General features: G+C 51.8%; 2 long non-coding RNA genes across 4 annotated transcripts; both read right to left on the bottom strand.

The window, feature by feature from the left end:
- Positions 1-1,365: 1,365 nt before the first annotated feature.
- LOC120602139 (uncharacterized) lies at positions 1,366-10,980 on the bottom strand. Of its 3 annotated transcripts, XR_005652640.1 has the most exons (4): positions 10,880-10,980; positions 6,340-6,459; positions 5,451-5,632; positions 1,366-5,282 (listed from the first exon to the last, which is right to left on the bottom strand). It is a non-coding gene; the product is annotated as an uncharacterized LOC120602139 (long non-coding RNA). The 3 variants fall into 3 exon arrangements; XR_005652638.1 differs by having other exon boundaries at positions 1,366-5,632; XR_005652639.1 differs by lacking the exon at positions 10,880-10,980 and adding an exon at positions 10,592-10,743 and having other exon boundaries at positions 1,366-5,632.
- Positions 10,981-13,652: 2,672 nt separating this feature from the next.
- On the bottom strand, positions 13,653-15,301 carry LOC120602125 (uncharacterized). Its single transcript, XR_005652630.1, has 2 exons — positions 14,732-15,301; positions 13,653-14,611 (listed from the first exon to the last, which is right to left on the bottom strand). It is a non-coding gene; the product is annotated as an uncharacterized LOC120602125 (long non-coding RNA).
- Positions 15,302-15,614: the final 313 nt, after the last annotated feature.

Genomic DNA, 15,614 nt, shown 5'->3' on the forward strand with positions numbered 1-15,614 from the left:
CAGGTCACCGTTCTTCCCTCCATCCCTTACCAGCCAAACAGGTGTATTACCTGTGGCTTGACCAGTGTGTACTCAAGCCCAGACGTAACAATTCTTTGAGAGCTGGGCCAGCCTTGTAGCACTCACCTTTCCTCCCCACCACTTCCCATTTCTAAAAAGCAGTACAGACCATCCCTACCCTCCCATGGGGTGGCCCACCCAGGAGATCCAGGGAACTCAAGCGTGGGAGAAGCTGTCCATGGCCCTGGCCTAAATTTCTGCATCCCAGCATTGGCCTCCAGATCTGTACCTGCAGCTCAGCCCGACCCACTGTGGTTGCAGATTTGGAGGCTGTGGTCTTGCTGCCCCAAAGGTGGAGTGGGGGAGGGTAAGGCAACTGCAGTTGCCATTTGGTCTTGGTTGTTGAGGTAGAGGATGCTGGGAAATCTGAACATGCTATGCTCTGAAAATGAAAAGGCAGAGTCACTCTGTGGGAGCACAGTCAGGGCCACCAATTCGGGCACCCATGTGAAGCACCTAACCTAAGACGGAGGGGAGAGGGGCAAGAAGGGTTTGGGGTCCCTAGGTCTCATCCTTGCTAGCCAGATACCCTCTAGGGAGGATGGGCTGGGGTTCTGAAAGGAGTGGCATCCGGCTAAGGTAGAACTGTGGGGAATGGCACACTTGATGCAGGCTTTGAGAAGCCTGGAACATAAGCTGGTACCAGGCTGTATAGAGACTCCTAAGGGACCCCGCTCCCCAAGCCCAGCATTCAGGAGCAAAACAATTTGAGGAGAACACAGGTAATGATGAAGCAGATAATTGTGGGAAAAGAGAGGTATCCAAAACTAAAGATGAAGACCAGAAGGTGAGGTAGGGCCATTATAACACAGAAAGGGTGGGGATGGAAGATGTCACGTTGGAGACGAGACAGCGCCCACATCAGGCTCCCACAGCACACCTGGCCCACCATTCTGCCCACCATCACCCCCCTGCCTACCCCTGCTCCCCACTGTCCCCATATGAGGACCTTGGGCTAAACCTTCCTAATACCCACTGCTCTTCTTTCTACTCTAACTCCACTGATGCTTCAAGACCTCAGCTCATGTGCCACCCTTCTGGACCAGCCTAACTTAATAATAAGCACCTCCTCACCGGGGGTTGAGGGTGTGGGGAATACCAATCAAGGATCAGCCCTCAGCCCAGGACATTTCACATGGATTCTTTACTTGACCCTCTCCCCAGCCTTCCAGGTTTGGAATTCTGACGCACATTTTATAAATGAAGAGATGGAGGCCAGGGAGCAGGACTCAAATTCAAGTCTCCTAACTCTCAGTTTTGTTCTGGACCCACTACCTTTGACTCTTAACTCCAGAGGCTGTGGCTTCTAGCCCTGTGGGCCTAGATGCGTATAAGGGCACTACAGAATCAGGTACACACACACGCGCAGCCTATAAATTGAAAACAGTTGTGCCCACGGGCAAGTCTGGACAGACTGGAAGCGTTCCAGTTCCTAATTGGGACGATGGCCATCTGGATGTGTTCACTCTGGAAAAGTCATCAAACTATACTCTTAAGATATGACACCTAAATACAAAAGAAGAAAGTAAGAGAAAAACAAAACAAAACAAAAAGATACCACACCTGTCTTTTGAACACTTTTTGGTATACATGTTATACTTTCACAAATAAAAAGTATATATGTTATACTTTCAAAAATAAAAGTTTATTTAAAAACAACCATACCTAAATAGAAGAGATATATTTATGCACATGGATGCAGATGCTGCTGGAATTTACTGAGTACAAGTTCATTCAAGTTATTCCCCAACTCACAGAAACAGTGGTCGCTTCTCATTTAGTATTTGTTCTATGGATGTATACTGAGCACAACTACAGTCAGAAGAGGCTGTAATATCTGACTTAGGAAGGGGTCTTCATACACAGTATGTTTTCTGTCAATACACTATGTTTTCTGAACCACTCACTAGACCCTTGCCCCTCCTAGTCACATCTTATGGGGACTTATCATGTGTTTAGCCTCATCTCTTCCCCACAAATGTGTGAAGATGAGGGCAAGGCCCTGTCTCCCCCACCTTGGCAAGGGGACTCTGCATGCATCCTCATCAGTAAGCAACCCGGGGCTGCCCCAAGTGAGCAGCCAATGTCCACTATCGTCCCCCAGCCAAGATGGGGGGGGGAGGAATTGGGTAAATACGGGATGGAGGAAGTGGAACTGCACGGCCTCTTTCCCACGCTGTCCCCTAACTGTGGACTGGCCCCTTCCACTGCTAAGCAGAGGGCAGGAGGGCCCTACTTTCACTGAGACCATCCCCACCCACATGCCTCCACACCCTTCCCTTGGGGTGGGCAGAGGGAATGAGCGCAGTCTCCTCTGAGAAGTGGCCCCAGGAGCTTCCCCTCCTCAGCCCCAGGACTCAACACCAGCCCTGAACAAGCCACTTCCTCTTTCTGCCCTGGCAGTGGGCAGGGGGATTTGTGCTGGGGGCAGGGACACACTGCCTACTACCCCAAGGGGCTTCCCGTGGACAGCTCTGGGGACTGGGGTTGTGAGGTTCAGGCCACCAGATCTGATCTCCTGGCCCTGGCCCAGGCCCTACCATGACCACATGTGTTGTTATCTCCCCTAAAACAGGCTTCCAAGCACAGGGGCAGGTCAGCCACTATCCCCAACCTCCCACCCCAGCCCCTGGCAGGGGCAAAAGACGGAGGAGCTCTCAGAGGCATTCGTGACCAGCAAGCCTGGCATGCAGCCCGGGGCCAGTCCCTTGCCCTCTCCGAAACTGTGTCCCCACCTGTCCACTGAAGACAGCATCGCAAGTCCCAGTGTTGTGAGAATTTAATCGTTAACAAAAGGGGGAGGCTCAACAGTGAAATGGAGCACTCTCTGGTGGCCCTGGCCCTAGGGACCTGCAGCAGGATCCTGGTACAGGCCGGGAAAGGAGATGCCAGGGTCCTCAGCCTAACTAGGGAGCCAGCACCCCCCTTCTTCAAAAACCAGAGAAAAACAGTAACTCCATCCCTTCCATTCCCCTTCCAGGGCTGAGTGAAAGGACACGAGAGTGTGTCCAGATGTGGTTCCAACCAGAAGCAGAAAATTCCAGACTCTGTATGCAGCAAGTACTCAATTAGCACTCTGAAAAAAGCTGGTTAATTAAGGAGGTCAGGCCTCTCTCCACAGAGGTCATCTTCAGTCCAGTGATTTCTCCAGCCCCATTCCCCTCTCCAGCCAGAAAGAATTAACATACGGCATAAAGGAATAAGATCAGACTTTGGGAAGAATAGCCAGAGCTGAAAAATGCAGACAAGATCATGGAGTTCCTTTGGGAAAGGTCAGCCCACACCTCGTTTGCACTCCCCTCAAATCTCCTTCCATGCGCCTGCATCTGCTCAGCTCCTGGCCAGCTCCTCTCTCCTCCGCCCTTGGAGGGTCTCCCACCACCTTGCAGAACATCAACACCCACCAAATTTTCCTGCCCCTGCCCAGGGTCTCCACCCAGGTTCCTTGGGCAAAATTTCAAATTCCAAAATAAAAACCCTCTGATAACGAGCCCCAGCCGGAAAGACTGAGGCATTTTCCTATTGTTAAAGTATTTTTAGTCACAGCCTCTGGATTCGTTTAGAGACTCACGTTCAGAAAGGGAAAAAATTTTTTTCGAGAACTGAGGAGAGCACAACAGTCTCCCACGTAAGGAGCTACCACTTATTCCACGCTGGGCCGAAGCCCCTGGCCTGACGCCCAGCATGTTTGTGGCAAGCTGGTTGGCGGACTTGCCAGACCTCAGCCCAGCTCTGCTTCTCAGACACCAAAACCAGCTGGGAAGCCGGAAAAGGAGATCATGGCAGGGGCTGAGGGCTCAGGGAAGCCAAGCCCAGGGGTCTGCCTCCTAGTCTCAATCAGCTGGGGGGCCCAGGGAACCTGCTCAGGGACCTGAGGTACCATGATGAGTACCCAGCTCTCTCCAGTGTCCCTCCTGGCCTGAGCAGACCAGTACCTCATCTAGGCCAGGTCAACAGAAGAGGAGGCTCAAGACCCTGTTGGAAATCTCCAAGGAAGGAGAGATGGCATCACATCCCCTGGTTCGTAATCACAAAGTATTCCCAAGTCCAACTCCCATTATCCAACTACAATAAAGCCTTTACTCTCATTCCTCAGGAGGGTCAGCCACCCTTACTTCCTCCTCCTCCCAGGCTCCTCTCAAGACCAAAGAAACCACAACATGGACAGTCACAATGGAAAAAGATCCACATAGCGCAGCTCTCATGCCTCAGTTTCCCCATTCCTGAGACTTACCAGCTTTCTCCTCGATGATCTGCTTTGACTCAGAGATCCTGGACAGCAGCACTGAGAAAGGATCCTGGGACTGGTTGGGGGCTCTTCCCAGTGGCCTCAGGGAGCCCTGAGGCAAGAGACGTGACTATCCAGTCAGCCCTTCCTGCCCGGCCAAGGCTGTGCACCAGCTGAGCAAGCTCAGGACATGGAGCCGTCTCCACGCCAGCGTGTCCTCCTCTGTTTATATAGCAGAAACAAGGGCCAGCCTCTGGGGACATGGATAGCTGCCTCAGGGCCCTCTTGGCTGAGGCCTGACTTTGGCCCAGGTCAGCAAGAGCCCAAAATAGTCAACTGACGGGAGCCCCGGTGTGAGCGTGACCCTGGGTCCATGCCCAGGCCTGGCAGACAGGTGTCCACGTCACAAGACCAGCAGCTCTAACACTCATGGGGCCCCAGCTGGCAGCCCCTCAGGGTGGCCTTGGCAGTATGTCTGACATGAGAGTTCCATCCATCACCAAGACAACGGGATGAATACAAGGAATTCTCTCCCAGGGGCTGCTATGTGCCCAGAGGGAAGGCTGGGTGCTCAGGAGGCTGAGTCTGAGCTGAGGGTAGAAATGGGGACTGAGTGAAGGGAAAGACACCTGGCCCACTGCTGTCATTTTCACTCACGTGCTTCCCAAGTCATGATCTCCAGCTGACCAGGGACACCTGCCTTTCCCATGTACAGTAATTCCTGTCACTGTCCCCAGCCCAAGATGGGTGGCACACCCAGCCCAGCCCCCAGAACAGGAGGCCCTGCTTCCCAGGGCTTCCCTCCTTCCATCTAGGCTCAAACTGGACCATCTGTCCTCCCCATCCCAGCCACCTCTCTGGGACCCTGAACACAAACTCCCCAGGAGGTAACAGTGTTTGGAGGGCTGGGAGAGATACTGAGCCAGCCCCTCCTGCTTCATCCGGGATATCCCAAGGCCTGAGGGAGGTTGTTGCTCAAAGATGGCCCTCTGTTCTGGGGAGAGAAGGGAAACATAGGATCTCTGTCCAGGATGCCAATGAACTTTAGCTCCCTCAAGTAAACATGGTAACCAGGACTATGGTGCCCTTGGCCCCGTCCCAGTATCTAAGGTCCCCAGGGAAAGGCCTGGTGAAAATGTCATTCTCCTACCCCACCACTCACCCGTAGATCAGTTTGTGCCTTCTCTAGAAGCATGCTCAGACAAGAAGGTGTGTCCTCCATCAGCAGACCAGGCCTCTGGGTTTGCCCGGAATCCAGGAGACCTGGATTCTAAACTTGGCTCTACATGTCTTCCCTGTAGGACCTTGAAAAGTCACTTCTCTCCTCTGTAACAGTTTCTTCATCTGTAAGAGGAGGAGGTGAGCTAGATGGCCAAGGATCCCTTTGGCCATGTCAAATCTGAGACTCTCCTTCTCAGGGATGCTGGATGAATAGTGGAGGATCTGTCCCTGCCTTTGGTCAGCAAGATCCTCCCCGTTCATAGAGGCACCTCTCCATATCAGACCCCATAGGACCTTCAGGCCTGCCATAGTGGGAAGGGGGTGATCGATACCCTTTCAGGGAGTGATGGAGTAGTCCCAGCCTTCCCTTCATGGACTCCCCTATTACAGTGTCTATATCCTAGAAATAAGCCAGCTTCCCATCCCCTATGTCTGTCCTGTTGTACTCTCAGGCTGGCCTTGAGCTACCCAACTCCATCCCATCAACTTCCTAGAACTAAGCACATGCTGCCTTCGGAACAGCTATCATTCCCTATTCCCCAACCTCACCCCTCACCACCAACCCACGTCACCTGGGCCTAGAGCACCCCCTCCAAATACCATGCTAAGAAAATGAGGCTTCCCTCTTCCCCACCCCCGCATTACTCCCACCACTGAGAAAACAGATCTCCCCATTCTGAGTAGCACACTGCCTGCCACCTCTGCAGGGCTTCCCCCTTCATCCCCCAAACCACATCCGCTTTAGGCAGGTCCACACCCACCTCTGCCCCCTAACCCCACCTGCTTGGGGGGCCCCAGGGGTGTACAAAGGACAACAGCAGAGCACTTACCACTCTGGATGGGTGGACAAACCTTGGATAACACTCAAACCATCCTCTGGGCTTTCGGGGCCTGACAGAAGCTGGGACACCAGGGAGGGGCCGGGGCTGGTCTCTGTCCATGGTGGAGGTCTAAGAGGGGGAGTCAGTGTGAGTGAAGAGAAGCCAATCAGCAGAGACATTCCCTAGAGACTGTACAGCCAGTAAACACAGCTGTAGGAACAGGGGCAGGACCCAGGCCATGAGGGAGGACAAGCCAACCCTAGAACTTCCCTGGGCTGGGTGTCAGAGCCTGGGAGCCCACTCCCAGGCAAACAGCTTTCCAGGATGTGGAGTGAGGCTGGGAGCTGTGGACAGCATCGGGGGTATCTCAGGGCCATGGAGACACAATGCCAGCACCCAGCCCCTCAGCCTTACATCCCACTCTGGGGTGTAATCCAGCTCTCAGTCCCCTGATGTGCACAAAAGGGCATTTTGTAAGCAGAGAAAAGGGAGCTATTGTGAGGACAGAGCAGAATACCACTTTCTCCTCAGGGGGTTCCATGTCCCTGTCTCTACTCAGCCTAGCCTTCTAACCAGAGTGATAGAGACTTTCAGGGATCTTCTGTGAAGGGACTCCAGATCCCAAATGGGAAGCCCCAGCTTAGAGGAGTTAAAAGCAGGACGCTAGATCCCAGATTGCCTGGGTTCAAATCTTGGCTCCATCATGTGTAACCTTGGATGAGTTACATAATCTCTCTGTGCCTCATTTCATTTACATTTCATATGTAAAAATGACAATCTGTAATTGACATCTCTAAAATTAACAACCATAGAGTTATCATCAGCTTAAAATGAGTTAATATATGTAAAGGACTTAGAGCACTGCTAGATACACATATGTGAAAAAATTAAATGCAAACATAAAAGCTACCCCTAGACCATGGTTCCTGTTCCAAGCCACCTATAGGCACCTGGCCTCTCCTTCTAGAGTCAACTGTGTGCACCAGCCCTCCGGCCTCTTCAATCTCTACCCACTGACCCCACTGGTGCCAAAGCCCCCTTCAGCCAGGGCCTCCCAGACCCTACATCTCTCCTTCCCTTTTTCCACCCTTATTCAGCTCTGTCCTCCCTTGACTGGGCCCCATAGTGGGGGCAGGACCAGCCAAGGCTTGGCTTTATGTGGTTATCAGGCTGCCCTTCAGGCGATGATGAGGTCTGGGAAAAGAGAAGTAGATGTTTCCATGATGAGAGGCAGAGGGAATAAGAAGGAAGAGGGCCCCCAAGGGTGGCTGATGGGATTCCTCACCCTCCTGACCTCTGCCCCAGGGTCCACAGGTAAGGGAAGCTCCTCTGATCCATGGTACACAGACTATCTTCTTACAGAGCTACCAGCACCCCCTGTTCCTGTGGATGTAATGGGAGCAGGGAGTGAAGGCTACAGGAGAGAAGGAGTGGAGGGCAGTCTGGAACACCTGGAGGACTTCCAATCCCAATCAGAAGGCAAAATCAGGCTTCAAACCTGCCCAGCCCACAGGCTATACCTGCTTCCCAGAATGACACCATCATCTTCCCATACCCCAGAAACTGGTGTGCAGTCAGGCCCTGGGGCCTCCACTTCCCTTTTTTCCCTACCAGGGGAGGGAGGGTAGGAAGGGACAACATCTCCTACCAGTCAGGCCTAAGCTGAGTGCCCAGGTTGCCCCCACCTGTGTTGAGAATAGGGGTCAGAATCAGGGACCCACTGGTGCCCAGAAAGTGATTTCTAACATCTTAGAGCAGGTTTCTGATCCTATTTCCTGTCCCAGATCAAAATCCCCTCTTCTATGGTCATTCCACAAACATTTACTGAGGGCCTACTGTGAGACCGGCAGTGAGCCATGAATGGTGGGAGACCCAAGAAGGAGCAAACAAAGATCCCTGGGCCTCAGGAAATTACAATGGGGAGTGAATCAAGGTCAATTACAATCAGCACTGTACAGAGGGCAAACCAAGGGCTGAGTGGGCTTGGAAGAGGAGAAAGTGATGCCCTCCAAATAGAGTGGGAACATCAGGCCAGACATCAGTACCCAGATCCCGTTCTCCTTCCTTACTGTGCTCCAATCACATGGACTTTCGTTCCCCACTCAGGGCCTTTGCACTGGCTGTTCCTTCTGCCTGAATGTCTGTATAGCTATCTCCTCCTCATCAATCGGGTTTCCATTCCCATTTCCTTGGAGAGCCTCCACTCCACCCCACTACATTAACCTTTTATTATTGCCATGGGACTACTGCTATTCATCTGTTCACTTGTTTCTCTCAATCACTGCAGTCTTCAGTCTCTAAAACAGAGCTCAGCACTAGTAGATGCTTAATAAGTATTTGTGGACTGGGGGAGAGGAGGACTTACACATGCCTGCATTGGAACTGGTAAGGGGGGAGGGTCATCTAGTCGCTTGGAAGGATATTGAAATGAAGGAGCTGTCCCTTACATTTTAGAACAGATTAAAAGACTGAGGATTCTTCCCTTTGCTGAGTCACAACCCTGAATCCAAGAGCCCCCAGCCCTGAGTCCCAGCTTGGCATGGGCCCACCTGAAATCTTCCCCTTCCTAAAGTATTTGGGTCTCTTTCCTTTTCTTTTCTTTGCTTCCTTCCTTCCTTCCAATTAGCATTGACATTCAATATCATTTTATATTAGTTTCAGGTGTACAGCATAGTGGTTAGTCATTTATACAATTTATGAACCGATCTCCCGCTTAGTTAATAATCACCTGACACTATACAGTTATTATAATATTACTGACTATATTCCCTATGCTGTACTTCACATCCCCATGACTATTTTGTACCTACCAGTCTGTATTTCCTAATTCCTTCACCTTTTCACCCAGCCCCCAATCCCCACCTGGGTCTTTTCTTAACTAAACTCCCCCTTGAAACAGGACATGACTGACAGAAACCTCTGCAGCCCTGGTGGTCTTCTAGGCATAAGCTCTGCATTGGCCAATGTCGCAACCAGAAATGGCATAATACTATAATGATCAATAACAATAGCAGGTAGTATATGTTGAATATCATGTGCTAGATACACTACTAAGTACTTTACAGTATTTTCTCATTTCAGCCTCACAACATTATGAAGAAATGATTATTATTATGAACATTTTACCAATGAGGAAACTAAGGCACAGAAATGTTAAGCACCTTGCCCAAGGTCACAGAGCTAATAAGTGGCAAAGGTGGGATTAGAATCCAGGGAGCCCAACCAGAGAGCCCAAGGCCAGGCATTCCACCTCTCCCTGCCTCTGATCTGTTTAGTGGGTAGAGGTCTCAGATTGCACAGAGCAGGCTGACAACCAACATCAGAGAACAAATGGAAAGCTCTGAGGCCTGTGTTGCTGGGCCTCTAAATCTGGCTCTAGGCCTAAACTTCTGACCTAATTTTTCTTAACTGCAGCACAGGCCTCGACATTTATAATCAGTCACATTCATCTTGTTAGTCTTGGTCCATCCTTCTGCCCCATTGCCATCGTTTGGAATCTTGATTTTTATCATACTGTACACTTGTCATTCCTCTCAGCTTTAGATCACTACAAAGAATCAGCTGGCTTCCCTTGTAAGTCTTCCTGCAAGTCACTGATCTTGACTTGGAGTGGGTCTATGACCAAGCCTTTTGGCTACCACTGGAGCTCCTGTCCAGTCTGCTGTCAGCCCCCTAATCCATGAGCACCTTTAGGGCAGAACCGTTGTGAATCGACCTACCTCTGTCCAGCCTTCGTTTTCCTAGCATGGCCCTAATACTAGCTCCAAGCCCAAATTAATACTTCTCTGAAAAGCATTGTAAATGTCACTTCTGCAGCATTTCTGATCCCAGGTCAGCTTCTGACTCCATGAGACCCTCTCCAGCCTGGGTTTCTCGACTCAGTCCCACGAAGGAGTTGCACCGGGCAATCCTGATCCCTCCCGGCTTAGCGTCCTGGCAGCCAAGCTCCCGAGCTCCTGGAACCCGTTCCCCGCAGCCGGCAGGGAAATGGAAGGAATTTCTACTGCCTGGCCACCTCCAGCACCCCTCGCGGGCCAAACCCCACCCTTGGCGGGCTGGGGAGAGAAAGCGTTGGCCGCCGCACTTGGGGGTGACTCGAAGCTAGCAAGTTCCGCTGGGAATCCAGTTCCTCTCCCAACGCTGCCGGGCTTCCAAGCAGGACACCCGGCGTGGCCCCAGCCCACCCCAGTGCATCTGCAAGATCTCCTTCTTCCCGGGCCTCTCCGGGACCACCTCTCCCCCTCCCCACCCAGGCCCTCACCTGGCCCGGCAAGCTTGGCTCGCCTCTCTACCCACGCCTTCCGGGTTCGTGCACCAGCAGGCGAGAGGCAGCCCCACACCGCAGGGGCGCCCATGCCTGGAGGCTGGGGGTCGCAGGTGCCGTGCCGGACCCCCACCAGTTCCGCCGCCGCAGCCTCGCGCTCCCGTCGCCGTGCCGCCGCGCCCCTCGCCCTCGGGAAGCCCCCCACCCGGCAGTTCCGGCCGCGGCCGCGCCCCCCGCCCCCGCGGCCCACGGCCGCCCGCGCCACCGTCGCAGCCCCGAGCGCACCTCCCCCGGCCGGCGGGCGGGCAGAGACCGTGACGCGCGCCCATTGACGTCTCCGGAATCCCGGCGGCGGCGGCGGACGCAGCCTCATCAATGGGGCTAAAAATAGCGGCGCCCTGAATAGCGGTGAGCGCCCCGCCCCCTCCCCCCCAACATGCGCGCAGAGCACCGGGTTACATAATCCACCCCACTGCGGCTGGCTTGGGGGTGCTGTTTTTCAGGTGAGGGTTATGTGGCCTTGCTAACACCTTCCGAGGCAACAAACCTGAAGCTGGGTTATAAATTTACCAGGGGCTTCCCCTGAGGAAGAAGTGGAAAAAGTGAGGCCCAGAGAGGCTCAGCGGCAGCTCAAAATCACACAGCAATTAGGCTGGCTTGAAAGGACAGAGAACTAGGTCTCTGAGCCCCTGGGCACCTCCACCAGCATCGCTTCGCCTGCATGCCACCCCAAGGGCAAGAAACCCAGCTAGCAGGGCGCCCAGGGGTGGTTAAGCCCCAAGACCTAGGACGATAGGCCAGAAGGCGGCTTCTTGAGAAGGTGAAATTTCTTCTGCAGAGAAGCATTTCCAGAGGCCAGAGTGCAGACAGAGGCAAGGCCCAGATATTGGATTCACCAATCTGGCTGTTCCCATACTACTGTATGATTTAGGGCAAGTCACTTCACCAGTCTGAGCCTCAGTTTCCATACCTATAAAATGGGGATGATAATATTACCCACCTTTTCTGGTTTGGGGGAGAACTGAACAGCTGTGGAGGTGCCCTGGACACAGTAGGCACTCATATTTTCTCCTTCTTGCTCTCCTTTTGGAGTCTGATTTCCCCAATCCATAGGATAAATACGAAGGAGAAATACCCGGAGGCTCACCCCAGTGGCCAGGAAGGTCTGAGTGGCCTACCCTCTTCTGACCATAGTCTGCAAGCGCAAGCCTCCCCAGTAAGAACCTTCTGGGGATGTGAATGGTTGGAAGATTTCTCTCTGACACCTGACTGGAACACTCTTTCGAAAAGGGAGAACCATCTTGTTCTGAAGAAATCCTTCTCCCCCAGCAACTGCTCACTTAGCAGTGGCTGTTTCAGGGAGGCCAGGCCAAGGCTGGAGCAGTAGGGTCTGGGTCTCAGTCTGGGTGGGGTTAGGGTTACCATGTCCTGTACTGCCAGGCAGGCAGGGCCAGTGGGGAACACTCATTTAGCAAGACTGTGCTCTGTGCTCTGCTACACCAGCCACCAGCGCTTGCTCATTTTAAGGAACCACCTTAAATTATGAGCATGCTATCCAATCTCCAGCACCCAGCAGGCCCCACGCAGCAAAGAATCTCTTCTGCATTCAAAACTCTCCAAAAAAGGCCCCATACCCCCCACTCAGCCCTCATTCCAGGGGTCACATTCCTCTCTACGCCCCCTACCCACCCTCAGAAATTCGTTTTTTCTTTTTTGGACCTGTCCTAAACTCCTGCTGTAACTCAGAAGCTCCTTTTTCTTGTTCTTCGGAATGATTCTAAGAATCTCTGGTTTGTCTCAAAATCACCTCTCAGGACCTTTATATTTATTTCTCTTCCAGATTCAAATATTAGGCCTAAATAGAGATAAAGAAACTGAGGCTTCAGAAATGGCAAGGGATGGGAAGCCATGGGACTGGCTTTTTCCTCCCCTGCTACCCTCTTCTCCTTCCTACCCCAAGGGTTCCTTCCAAATGGGCTTTTTAAAGAAGCCACTACCCCCACCTCCTGTTTTTCTTTTTCCAGAAATCTAACTTTTGAAATACATTTTAAAAATATTTGCCTGTGTAGGAGAAATACATTTATTTAGACAGGAAGGATTTTTTTTAAAGGCTCAGTTACCAGTTTTTCCATGAAGGTTTCCAGCCCACAGAGGTCTCGTCCTTCTATAAATACTTTAGCACAATTTGGCTTTATTATATACTCTCCTGTTTTATAATAAAATAAAGTAAAATAAAATATATCTTAAAATATGTAATGCTAAAATACACCTGTGTGACTCATTATGGCAGTGTGAGGTGGTAGAAGGTAGAGGGATCATAGGCTCAAGAGGCCTGGGATTGACACTGGTTCTACTATTACCATTTTGCCCTCCCCTCCCTTTTTTTTTTTTTTTTTTTTTTTTGCCATTTAATTACTCCTAAACCTAGGGAGGGGTGGAGGGACTCCAGCCAGGTATTTCTCAATCCTCAAGATGAGGCAAGGAAACTTGAAGGGAATCCTGTGTGACTTAGGGAAGTCACTCACCTTTTCTGGGCTTCTGTTTCTTCATTTGAAACATAAAGATAACATACTTATCTCACAGGGTTGTCATGAAGAGTGCATCTTTAAAGCAGAGATCAAGAATGCAGCAAGGAGTCTGGCACATAGTAGCAGACCTGACATTAGCAGACCATACAAGAGGACTTGGTAAAAGGCTGGGCTAGGGAACTTGTCTGGAAGCTGAACATGCAAAGCACTCACCTGGCTTTGCCCAGCTTGTACGTTTATTTGGAAGCTTGAGGAGCTACACAGATGATGGGGGCAATGTCACCTTTTAGTGTCATTACAGATGTCCAGTAAATTTCAGCCCCCTTGTTGTCTCCTTGACCCAGGTCCCTCAGCTAGTCAGTGGCCAAGCCAGAACCACAGCCAGGACTTCTGACTCCCAGACTAGTGCTCTGATTTCTACCCATGATCTTGTTCTTTCATCCCTTAGCTCCTCCTCTTTCTATACAAATTCCAGGAACTACCATACAGCCCCTATTGCAGATGGGAACAATGAGGAGAGAAAAGGTCAACTACTTGCATGGCTCAGGAGCTAGGACTAGAGGGGAAAACAGACACCCTGGCCAGTGCTGTCCCACATTCTGGAAAATTCCTAAGGGGGAAGGACAAGGTCTTGCTGCAGAAAGCTGGTTCCTAATCTGATGGGAGGTAAGACACAAGAGTAATTATGAAAACATTGCCAGAAAATCTAAGAGCCAGCCTCCAAGAGGCCTCAAGCTGGCATTGGGGTGGAATCTGGAGAGTTGATCTAAGAAGACTTCCTGGAAGAAGAGAACAAGGGGCACAGTGTGAAGGGAGACAGGACCAAACAAGACAGAGAGAAGGGAGGGCATCACATGGAGGAGAAAGGCTGACCTCAAAACTCACAGTGATGAGATGGGGGCAGGTTTGAGATGCTGTGGGTGGTTAAACCCCAAAGACCCAGGATGATCAGCCAGATCTGTAGTGATCTTCCCTATATGTCCCTCCATCTCACGGAAGCAGAAACCCTTGATCTAACTTCATCTAGTTAGAGAGACACCATTCCACCTCACCTCCACCCTAGCCCACTGGGGATGGGGTGAAAGGATGTGAAAGGGGTTCCCCAGCCCATTTGAGCCCAAGAGGGGGCTCTCCTGCCTAGGCTCTGGCCTTCAATGAGGAGAGGGACCACGAAGGGGATTCCCTTCTAAGTTCCCTTCCTCATTTTGAGGACTGAGAAATACCTGGCTGGGGTCCCCCCACCCCTCCCTAGGTTTAGGAGCAATTAAAGGGGAAGAAAAATGGGGGCACAAAGACAGGGTCTTCCTAGGGCTCTCCTAGGGATAGGGGACCTTCCAGGTCACCACCTGGATAGGGTTACATGCTCTGAATTACATGAGGATGAGGAGGCCAGGCCGGGGGCTTTTTGAAGTGTCTCCACATTTGTTCTTCCTTGGTTGCCGTGTCAGGCCATCAGGGCCAGCACGAAAACGTGGCCAAGGTCACCAGCCTGGAAGTGCAGAGCTGGAATTAATGCCAAGATTTCTCCTAAATCCAAGTCAGGCCTTTTAATAATAACAAACCAATCCTTGGTAACTTTATTTCTTAAATTACAAAATCAAACACGCACGTTGTAAACAAATGCAAAACGTTACAGAATCGCGTGATTTACGAAGTGAGAGGCAGTAATCCACTCCCAGAGGAGTGGAGCTTGGTAATTCTCTGCAGTCTGCTTCCAGATTTCTCTCCACGTCGCCAAAGATCGGATCTGGTGTGACTGGCCCTCCCCCAGGGACCGGGACAGGAACGCCAGGCCGGAAGGAACAGGGCCGGGCCCCGCTGCAGCGCCGCTGCCTCGGCCGTGCTCCACGCCATGCTCCCGGGGGCGGCCGCGCTGTCCTGCGCCAGGCCCGGCAGGACCGGCTGGGGCCGGGGGAAGCCGCTACGTCACGAGACTGACCCGAGGGAGCCCGCACCAGTCCAGCCAAGATTCCATTACATCACCCGGGGCGTTGAGCCGTCGCGGGGCAAACGCCGCTACAAATCATTGGTCGCCCTTCCAACCAATAGCACGAGAGTATGCAAATCATGTAGCTTTCGCTTCCTTCGGGTCTGGTGTATGCAAATAGACTTCTCTGCGAGGATGGGTGCTGCCGGGGATGTGGAAGGAGAGGGGTCCCGAAATCCGTACGAGGCTGGTTTGAGATTTGCCATCTAGCAAATTCTGAAAGAAATGGAGTGTAATGACGGGTCAGCATCCTTAATTCTTGAGCTTCCTTCCCAGTTAGACCCGCTTTTTGGAGATTCAATTAACCTAAGAAATGGTGCAAAAATTACCTAGGTCAACTGGGAAATGAGAAGGAAGAAATAAGAAATAGATACAGAAAGTGGAACGTACTTTGGAGAACACGTAGTAGGCCAACCCTATCACTGGGGACACAGCAAAAAAACACATCAGACACTGCCACTGGCCCAGACTTACAGCCCAGAAGGGGAGACTAATGTTAAACCAC

Source organism: Pteropus medius, unplaced genomic scaffold (assembly GCF_902729225.1).
Source record: "Pteropus medius unplaced genomic scaffold, Ma_sr-lr_union100, whole genome shotgun sequence".
In the NCBI taxonomy this organism is placed as follows: domain Eukaryota; kingdom Metazoa; phylum Chordata; class Mammalia; order Chiroptera; family Pteropodidae; genus Pteropus; species Pteropus medius.